At 34.6% G+C, this 11,217-nt stretch overlaps 2 long non-coding RNA genes across 2 annotated transcripts; both read left to right on the forward strand.

Moving 5' to 3' along the window:
- Positions 1-606: 606 nt before the first annotated feature.
- Positions 607-2,591, forward strand: LOC136202409 (uncharacterized). The gene is made up of 4 exons (XR_010674432.1): positions 607-726; positions 858-938; positions 1,764-1,826; positions 2,467-2,591. It is a non-coding gene; the product is annotated as an uncharacterized lncRNA (long non-coding RNA).
- A 5,125-nt stretch (positions 2,592-7,716) lies between these two features.
- LOC136202373 (uncharacterized) lies at positions 7,717-9,870 on the forward strand. The gene is made up of 5 exons (XR_010674421.1): positions 7,717-7,824; positions 7,957-8,037; positions 8,863-8,925; positions 9,515-9,616; positions 9,743-9,870. It is a non-coding gene; the product is annotated as an uncharacterized lncRNA (long non-coding RNA).
- Positions 9,871-11,217: the final 1,347 nt, after the last annotated feature.

The following is an 11,217-nucleotide window of genomic DNA, read 5'->3' on the forward strand; positions in this document are numbered from 1 at the left end:
TTTGCATGTCTAAATTGGAAGTAAAAAGCTGCTCTAGTGTACAAATTGGCATCCATTTTTGGTATGCGATCAAGAATTGATTATTACTATCATTGATGAATACGATTTATTTTTTGTATTATGGAGATTATATTCATTAATTTGGTAGATATTTTTTTTAGTAGTTAAATATTATATGAATAAATTTGAGCGAATATCAATCTTTAGCGGTAGGGTAAGAACTTAATATTTTTACTTATTATAAAAGAAGTAATTGTAAATATGAATTAGATGATGATGGAACAATCCATGTATTTGGTTTTCCGTCGACTAAGATTTCTCTACTAGCTTTAGAAAAAGAAAATAGCATAAATCTAAATATCAAAAGAAAGAAAAAAAATAAGACGTCAAAATTCTTAAACCAACCATAAGAAAAAAATGTAATACCCCAAATTATATATATTTAAGCTAATTGGTAAAATGAATTAGTTAGAATGACTTAAAAGCTAAAGTATAATTACTTTTGAGAAATTTTTAAAAAGATATTATAAACATAGGGATCAAATTGGAATTAACCAATCTTTATGAAATAAGACCGCATCATACCGGTCTTCTTCTTCCTCCTCATACCATTTGAGCCTTAACTCCATTCCTTATGAAGCTCCAACTCTTCTCTTCCTCATTTCTTCACCGTTTTTGACGTTCTTTATACCGAAACGAAGCTCTCAACTCCAGTTACAAGTGCATGTAAGTTTATTGTGAGATTTTCAGTTTTTAAAAATCGTTTAGAGAGAGAAAATTCGTCATTCTTGCTATTCTCTCTATTTCTCGGTCCTATGTTCATTATTTTGCAATTCTAACACCAAAAATGGACTCAGGAGGTCGATTTACCTATGGATACACTAGATTTTGATGCATGCAAGGAGTTTTGAGGTGTAATCGGAGCTACACCGGAAAAAGTAAGAAATCTAACCAAAGTTTAATTTTCCGGTTGATTTTGGGTGTTTTGAGAGTGATTCTAGACTCCTGGAATCATAAGAAACAAGATGGTATAATTAATTTCTCAAAACAATCAACTTTAATTTTTCCGATAGGCGGATCCCGAACACCGGTTATATTTTCCGATGACATACGAAATAAGTGCAGAAAAATTATTTGGTTAACTTCAGAATATTCTAAATATTATTTGGAGCAACATTAATTCTTGGGCTTTGGCCAAATTCCTTACCGTTTAGTCTCTATAAATTACAAAAGTATATAGTTTGGTGAAATTAAAGAAAATAAATTAAGTTGGGTTAAAAATAATTTTTGGATCCTTATTTAAATAAATTTCAGAATATATAATTTTAAAAATAAAGGTTGAAGGAAGATTGGACTAAGCATAATTAATTAGTTATGCTCTTAAGATTATTGGTTAGTTAATTTGGTTGATATAGATATTATGAAAATGGATTATAAGTATATATGTTTATATGTTGTTTGATGATGCGTGATTTTGGGAGTAAAGTATTGGAATTACTGACAGTTATTGAACTGTCAGATGATTGATGTCCAACCGGGTTGATAAATTGTAGTCTATGGAGTCCCGGTTTGGACTTTGAATATTTTTGAATATAGAAGTGTATTTTATTGCAGGGTTGACCATAGTTATTACTAGGAGGATATTCGTTTTATAGGGGAGACTCTGCCGAATTTTCAGTAGACAGTCTGTAAAACGAGACAAAATAAATTTTAATATTTCCCTAAACATATATAAATTCTAAAAATAATATTATCTCTTTTAGATACTCAACTGGTAGGAGGAGCAGCAGTACCTGAAAATTAGGGCAGTCGGCTAGGAGCAATTTGTGAGTTAATTATATGTTATGCATTTTTAATTTAGCATTTACATTCATAATAAATGATTTCATGATATTTCAAGTAAAGTATTATTTTTACTTATAAAAGTGTCTTATTGTTATAATAATTTATACGTAATTATTTGTGGATAAATACGTGTTATGGACATGCTTCCTAGTGAGCGGCATCAGGACCTTGTGCGCACAGGTACTATCGGGTAATTGGATATTGATGATACTAATGTTGTGAATGTTGTGATATATGGATAAGCTCGGTTGAGATATTCTCGGGCTATATGATATGTGGATTTTGGATTAAGTGAGGCTGGGTACGGAATCGGTTGAGTTATTCTCGGTCCTCCAGCTAACTAGGCGTGTGGTCGGTTGAGTTATTCTCGGTCCCCCAGTTATTGGATATGAGTGAAATGGTGATTATTGGTGGATTATTAGATTGGGTATTGAGGTTTAGGGTCCAACACACGTATTAAACCACCTATCTATTTATTTATAAGACAATTTTATGAAAAGCATATTGTGTGATCACTTATATTATATATTATTATTATTATGTGTGACATAAATGTTAAATTACTCATACATTGCATATAATTAATTCATTATGGGAGGTTTGACTTCTTTAATTTTTCAGGTGACTAGAAGTCTGTTGCAGCCTAATTTCTTTCTTCGGGCAGCACATCTATCTTACTATGTATGACTATTTAAGAATTATGTTAAAAATTTATATTCTAGACCGCAGTACCAGTTTGAGGATTATGTGTGTGTTTCTTTTTGAAGGTTTTAATATTAAATTATGTTAAAACTATTGGTAAGGTTGATTGTATATTATATTAAGGCTTGCTACGGGTTCCGGTAGCTTGAGCTTACCCGTTCCCTAGCGCCGGTCACGGTCCGTGGGATGGGTCATGACAAAGTTGGTATCAGAGCCTAGGTTAGAAATTCTAAACCTAGGGTAATTGGAAGTTCTGGTTACTGCGGAATTAGGATCGTGAATTCGTCTTTGACAGTCTTCTTTTAGTTAGATTCAGCGTACCGTAAGAGTCCTGTTATTTGCCAATACCTTTTATTTGTGCACATAATGAGGCAATCAATATCTAAAATAGTTTAAAAAAAACTAATAAAGGAGTCAATGATACGTGATCTTGATGATGAGATTTTTGTTCGTAAAAAAAAGTAATGATCTATCATCCCAACTACCTCCTTAGAGAAGAAAAGGCAAATTTAGAAGTTAAACGAATTAGAGGACTAAATAAGTGGAATCTCATGTGACCCAACAAGTTCGGCAAGAAGAAATAATTTTTTCTAGAAATGCAGACGATTTAAAATTCAATCAATTATTTTTCATTGTCCTTCATCTGTTCTATTAGGATTTCTCCTCAAACTTCGGCCTACCAAACTGCTATTATATTTTCTTATGAATTGTGACTTCAATGCCTTATATTAAAGCTTATCTCATTTTGTCCTCAATTCCTAAGTGCGACACATATATCCATAATTTGGTTCGTTTTCTCACATGTCTCTAATGAACCTAGAACCTATTTTCTATTGATCGTCTACTAACCTTCGTACCACACACACAACTATTCACCTCAACTCAATTTGTACAAATTTTGATAAGATGATAGCATATTGGTGGAAGTTTTTGCGGTTTATGTTAGTTGAAAGGTGTTTTTTGAATGATACATACTATGTATGATGGTGTCACAGATTACCTTATGGACTAGCTAATTAAGTAGAGAAAAATGCAACAGCTATCTTACTATCCATATGGTAGAATGTTCTTTGAAGGGTGATATATAAGTATGGTTCAAAGATAATATCTAAACTTAAATGGAAAGTATGATGTGGGATAAATTTAAGAAACTATTTAATGAAGACTTCGCTATAATGAAGAACAAAAAGAAGGTCTGCAACCCATAAGAAAAAGATAATAATATCCGTGGCATAAATTATCATGGTCCTTATTATGTTACAACCAATGGGTTTTCCGTAAGTAGTGTGAGCATATATCAAATAATATTCACAATAAGAATTTTAACCCCCTTTTTCAACGGTCTTCATCTAGTGCAGTAGGCCAAACTTCTTGTTCAAATTGGGAATCTTTCTACATCATCTCAATTCCAGAATGTGTGTGGGACGTATCAGGGTCAACTGAGCCATTTTGTTTGTAGAGACGAGACAGTTGGCAGAAATTCGTAGTCTGAACAGGAACAAACTATAGTGTAATAATTCACTCTCACTCCACAAGATAGTGAGACTTGAAATGTTTCATGGGATGCTCTATCTTGGTGTTACTCATTCTTTTATTGTTCTCTGCTTTCCTATAAGAATAAATATGACTCCAGAATAGTTAAGGTACTCCTTATCTTAACTACTCCAATAATAACTCATTAGAAACAGATCTTATGTTCTTCTCTTGTCCTGTTACGGTAGAAGGAAGAAATCTATTAGTAGATTTGATTCTGTTGGATGTGATTGATTTTGATGTCATCTTGAGAATGGATTGACTATCTCAACATTTTGCCACTTTAGATTATCATGGAAAGGTGGTGAGATTTAACATACCGGGAGATGTTGAATTCGAATTCAAAGGCAATAAAGATATTTCCTCCTCGATTTTGATATCAACCATAATAGATAGAAAGTTGTTGCATAAAGGGTGTCAAGGGTAATTGTCCTTAGTCAAAGATACACTGGCAGATGAAGGAAGGGTAAAGAATATCCCTATAGTTAATGAATATCCTGATGTATTTCCGGAAGAATTCCAGGTTACCTCCTAAAAGGATAATTGAATTTTGTATTGAGTTGCTTCCTGGTACTACCCTAATATCTATGCCATCTTATAGGATGGTGCGCATAGAGTTGAAGGAGTTGAAGGAACAATTGTAAAATTTAATTAATAAAGGCTTCATTCGATGTAACGTGTCTCCTTGGGATGCTCCGGTGTTGTTCATTAAGAAGAAAGATGGATCGCTTCGGCCTTGCATTGATTGTCGACAGTTGAATAAAGTGGAAATCAGTAACAAATACCCTCTTCCTCGAATTGATGATCTATTTAATCAGTTGCAAGGTGCGTGTCACTTTCTAAAATTGATTTGTTGTCTGGGTATCATTAGTTGAGAATGAGGAGTGAAGATATACCTAAGACACCATTCAAAACACGATATGGACATTATGAATTTTTGGTGATGTCGTTTGGCTTAACCAATGCACCAACATCATTTATCGTTCTAATGAATATGGTGTTTAGGCCATTCTTAGACTATTTTGTGATTTTATTCATCGATGATATTTTGATATATTCACTTAGCAATGTGGAACACGCACACCATTTGAGGATTATATTGCAGACTTTGAGAGAACAACTTCATGCCAAGTTCACTAAATGTGAATTTTGAATGGAAAGTCTGTCTTTCTTAGAACATGTGGTGTCCAAATATGAAATACAAGTATATTATAAAAAGGTAGAAGTAATCACCAATTGGAAGAGACCTATACCACTATGACTGAATTCGTAGTTTTCTAAGTTTAACCAGCTATTATAGGAGATTTGTTCAAGATTTTTCCAAGATAGATGCACCTTTAACTCGGTTAACTCAGAAAAATATTCCTTTTGTATGGTCAGAAGCATGTGAGAATAGTTTTCAAAAGCTAAAGGAATGTTTGACTTCAGCACCGGTACTCACTTTGCCATCTGGATCAGGAGGATTCACTGTGTATTGTGATGCTTCTAGAGTTCGCTTAGGCTGTGTTTTGATGCAAAATCGTAGGGTTGTAGCCTATGCTTCGAGACAATTAAAGAAACATGAACAAAACTATCCAACTCACGACTTAGAGATGGCAGCAGTAGTATTTGCACTAAAGATCCGGAGACACTATCTGTATGGAGAAGCTTGTGAAATTTACACTGATCACAAGAGTCTTAAATACATATTCCAGCAAAGGGATTTAATTTAAGGCAGAGACGTTGGATGGAACTTTTGAAAGATTATGATTGTGCCATTTTATATCATCCTGGTAAAGCTAATATCGTGGCAGATGCTCTAAGCAGGAAATCTTCAGGAATTTTAGCTCATATTAGCTTAGAAAGAAGGCATTTGATTAAAGAAATGCACGATCTGTATGATTCTGGAGTGCAACTAGAGTTGAATCATCATGGCACATTCTTAGCTCACTTTAAGGTTAGATCAGTATTACTTGATAGAATCAAGGCAGCTCAATCAAGAGATCCTCAGTTGTGTAAGACTGTAGATGAATTGAATGATGGTGAGACTCGAGATTTTAGAATTGACGATGGTGGATGTCTACGATATGGATACCGATTTTGTGTTCCCAATGTAGATGATTTGAGGAAAGAGATCATGGAAGAAGCACACTTTGCAGCTTATAATGTGCATCCAGGCTCTACAAAGATGTATCAAGATCTTAAGAAGCTGTATTGGTGGAATGGTATGAAGCGAGATGTAGCAGAGTTTGTATCTCGATGTTTAACTTGTCAACAAGTGAAACTCGAACATCAGAAGCCTTCGGGATTATTACAACAATTGCCTATTCTAAAATGGAAATGGGAGCGAATAACCATGGATTTTGTAGCTGGATTGCCCCGTGCTTTAACCGGATATAATTCTATTTGGGTCATAGTTGATAGATTAACCAAGTCAGTGCATTTTCTTCGAGTAAAGACAACATATTCAGTGGCAAAATTGGCACAGTTGTACGTGGATAAAATTGTTTGCCTACATGGAGTACCAGTGTCTATTGTGTCCGATAGAGGCTCAATATTTACTTCAAAGTTTTGGGAAAAACTCCAAAGTGCTTTGGGCACTAGGTTAAATTTTGGCACAACTTTTCATCCATAGACAGATGGTCAATCTGAAAGAACAATCCAAACGCTGGAAGACATGTTGAGAATGTGTGTGTTGGACTTTGGTGGTCATTGGGATACATATTTGCCTCTCATTGAATTTGCATATAATAATAGCTACCACTCAAGCATTCAAATGGCTCCTTATGAAGCATTATATGGTAGAAAGTGTAGATCTCCTTTATATTGGGAAGAAGTTGGTGAAAGGAAGCTCACTGGTCCTGAGATAGTACAAATAACTTCTGAAAAGGTTCCTATCATTCGTCAAACATTGCAAACTGCCTTTAGTAGGCCGAAAAGCTATGTGGATCCAAGGAGAAAGGACGTAGTATTCATGGAAGGGGGCTATGTTTTTATCAAAGTGTCACCAATGAAAGGAATCATGAGATTTGGGAAGAAAGGAAAGTTGACACCTAGATACATCGGACCATTTGAGATTTTGAAGAGAATAGGTGAAGTTGCATATCAATTAGCATTGCCTCCTAACTTATCACAAGTTCATCTTGTGTTCCATATATCAATGCTAAGGAAATATGTTCCCGATCCTTCTCATGTATTTCATCCTCAAGCGATATAAGTTAGTGAAGATTTATCTTATGAGGAGAAACCAGTGGCAATTTTGGATCGTCAAGTTCGCCAACTTAGATCAAAAGTTATCCCAATGGTGAATGTGTTATGGAGTAACCATTCTATGGAAGAGTGCACTTGGAAATCCGAATTAGAGATGCAGAACAATTATCCTTATCTATTTCAAACATGAGGTTAGTCCTTCAATTTTAAATTCGATGACGAATTTCTTTAAGGGGGGAAGAATTATAATACCCCAAATTATATATATTTAAGCTAATTGGTAAAATGAATTAGTTAGAATGACTTAAAAGCTAAAGTATAATTACTTTTGAGAAATTTTTAAAAAAATATTATAAACATAGGGATCAAATTGGAATTAACCAATCTTTATGAAATAAGACCGCATCATACCGGTCTTCTTCTTCTTCTTCCTCATACCATTTGAGCCTTAACTCCATTCCTTATGAAGCTCCAACTCTTCTCTTCCTCATTTCTTCACCGTTTTTGACGTTCTTTATACCGAAACGAAGCTCTCAACTCCAGCTACAAGTGCATGTAAGTTTTATTATGAGATTTTCAGTTTTTAAAAATCGTTTAGAGAGAGAAAATTCGTTATTTTTGCTATTCTCTCTATTTCTCGGCCCTATGTTCATTATTTTGCAATTCTAACACCAAAAATGGACTCAGGAGGTCGATTTACCTATGGATACACTAGATTTTGATGCATGCAAGGAGTTTTGAGGTGTAATCGGAGCTACACCGGAAAAAGTAAGAAATCTAACCAAAGTTTAATTTTCCGGTTGATTTTGGGTGTTTTGAGAGTGATTCTAGACTCCTGGAATTATAAGAAACAAGGTGGTATAATTAATTTCTCAAAACAATCAACTTTAATTTTTCCGATAGGCGGATCCCGAACACCGGTTATATTTTCCGGTGACATACGAAATAAGTGCAGAAAAATTATTTGGTTAACTTCAGAATGTTCTAAATATTATTTGGAGCAACATTAATTCTTGGGCTTTGGCCAAATTCCTTACCGTTTAGTCTCTATAAATTACAAAAGTATATAGTTGGGTGAAATTAAAGAAAATAAATTAAGTTGGGTTAAAAATAATTTTTGGATCCTTATTTAAATAAATTTCAGAATATATAATTTTAAAAATAAAGGTTGAAGGAAGATTGGACTAAGCATAATTAATTAGTTATGCTCTTAAGATTATTGGTTAGTTAATTTGGTTGATATAGATATTATGAAAATGGATTATAAGTATATATGTTTATATGTTGTTTGATGATGAGTAATTTTGGGAGTAAAGTATTGGAATTACTGACAGTTATTGAACTGTCAGATGATTGATGTCCAACCGGGTTGATAAATTGTAGTCTATGGAGTCTCGGTTTGGACTTTGAATATTTTTGAATATAGAAGTGTATTTTATTGCAGGGTTGACCATAGTTATTACTAGGAGGATATTCGTTTTATAGGGGAGACTCTGCCGAATTTTCAGTAGACAGTCTGTAAAACGAGACAAAATAAATTTTAATATTTCCCTAAACATATATAAATTCTAAAAATAATATTATCTCTTTTAGATACTCAACTGGTAGGAGGAGCAGCAGTACTTGAAAATTAGGGCAGTCGGCTAGGAGCAATTTGTGAGTTAATTATATGTTATGCATTTTTAATTTAGCATTTGCATTCATAATAAATGATTTCATGATATTTCAAGTAAAGTATTATTTTTACTTATAAAAGTGTCTTATTGTTATAATAATTTATACGTAACTATTTGTGGATAAATACGTGTTATGGACATGCTTCCTGATGAGCGGCATTAGGACCTTGTGCGCACAGGTACTATCGGTTAATTGGATATTGATGTTGTGAATGTTGTGATATATGGATAAGCTCGGTTGAGATATTCTCGGGCTATATGATATGTGGATTTTGGATTTAAGTGAGGCTGGGTACGGAATCGGTTGAGTTATTCTCGGTCCCCCAGTTATTGGATATGAGTGAAATGGTGATTATTGGTGGATTATTAGATTGGGTATTGAGGTTTAGGGTCCAACACACGTATTAAACCACCTATCTATTTATTTATAAGAAAATTTTATGAAAAGCATATTGTGTGATCACTTATATTATACATTATTATTATCATGTGTGACATAAATGTTAAATTACTCATACATTGCATATAATTAATTCACTATGGGAGGTTTGACTCCTTTAATTTTTCAGGTGACTAGAAGTCTGTTGCAGCCTAATTTCTTTTTTCGGGCAGCACATCTATCTTACTATGGCGTTCCGACATCAAGCGATCAATACACGGCCGTTTTGGGGGTAAATATCTCTTTCGATCCTTTGGATAATATCCCAATGTTATCAGATCTGAATTTATCAAAGGCAAAAACTACAGTTAGCAATTCCTTTTCAGTTATTGAATAATTCTGTTGTGCATCATTTAAGGTTTTGCTAGCATAGAAGATTGGGCGAAAGAGTTTATTCACCCTCTGCCCAAGACAGGCTCCTACAGCTAGGTCGCTAGTATCGCACATTAATTCAAAGGGAAGGGACCAATCCGGGCTTACCATAACAGGTGCTTCAATTAATTTCTTTTTCAATAATTTAAAAGCAGACATACATTCTTCATTAAAATTAAAATCAACATCTTTTAGTAATAATTGAGTGAGGGGTTTAGTGATTTTTGAGAAATCCTTTATGAATCGCCTATAAAACCCCGCATGTCCTAAAAAGCTCCTGACCAATTTAACATTGGTAGGAGGAGGCAGTTTTTCGATCACCTCAATTTTTGCCGGATCGACCTCAATCCCTTTTCCCGACACCTTGTGTCCTAGCACTATATAATTTTGAACCATAAACTAGCACTTTTCCCAATTGAGTGCCAAATTTTTGTCTTCACAACATTCTAAGACTTGGTCCAAGTTTTCAAGACATTGATCAAAAGTAGGTCCTACCACATTGAAATCATCCATAAAAATCTCTAGGAACTCTTCAACCATGTCAGAAAACATAGCCATCATGCAGCGTTGGAATGTGGCAGGAGCATTACATAATCCGAAAGGCATCCGTCTATATGCAAAAGTTCCATAGGGACAAGTGAATGTGGTTTTCTCTTGGTCCAAATGGTCCACAGGAATTTGCATATAACCGGACAACCCGTCTAAAGTGCAGAAAAATTTGTGCCTTGCCAAACCTTCCAACATTTGATCAATAAATGATAAAAGAAAGTGGTCTTTACGGGTGGCTTCGTTTAATTTCCTATAGTCAATACATACACGCCAACCCGTAACCTTTCTAGTTGGGATCAATTCCCCTTTCTCATTTTCCATTACCGTTGTCCCCCTCCCCCTTTTTGGGCACACATTGCACCGGACTTACCCATTGGCTGTCAGAAATTGGAAAGATGATACCTGCATCGAGGAGTTTTATGACCTCGGTTTTTACCACCTCTTTCATGTTAGGATTGAGCCGGTGTTGAGGTTGAGCAGATGGCTTGATCTCTTCCTCAAGAAAAATCCTACGTGTGTAGATTTTGGGGTCGATACCTTTGATGTCATGGATTGACCACCCAAAGGCTCCTTTATGTTTTTTCAGCACCTCCACCAATCTTCATTCCTGTTCAACTGTCAATAAAGAAGAGATAATAATGGGTAAATCTATGGGAGGCTGAAGAAAAACATATTTTAAATTGCTGGGGAAGGGCTTGAGCTCCAGTTCTGGAGGTTCCTCCAGTGAGGTTTTAGGTTTAGGCTTGATCTCACGATCAAGGTCCTCTTTTCTACCCTTTACCCAATAACATTTTTCAGGTGGGAGGTCTTCGAATGGTTCATTTGAGTTCTCACATTCCTTGTTGAGGTCAGCCATAGACGGTTTTGGATTTCTGTTGTCCATAATTGCTGAAAAAGAGATTTTACAAGTAT

This window comes from Euphorbia lathyris, chromosome 8 (genome assembly GCF_963576675.1).
Source record: "Euphorbia lathyris chromosome 8, ddEupLath1.1, whole genome shotgun sequence".
Classification (NCBI taxonomy): domain Eukaryota; kingdom Viridiplantae; phylum Streptophyta; class Magnoliopsida; order Malpighiales; family Euphorbiaceae; genus Euphorbia; species Euphorbia lathyris.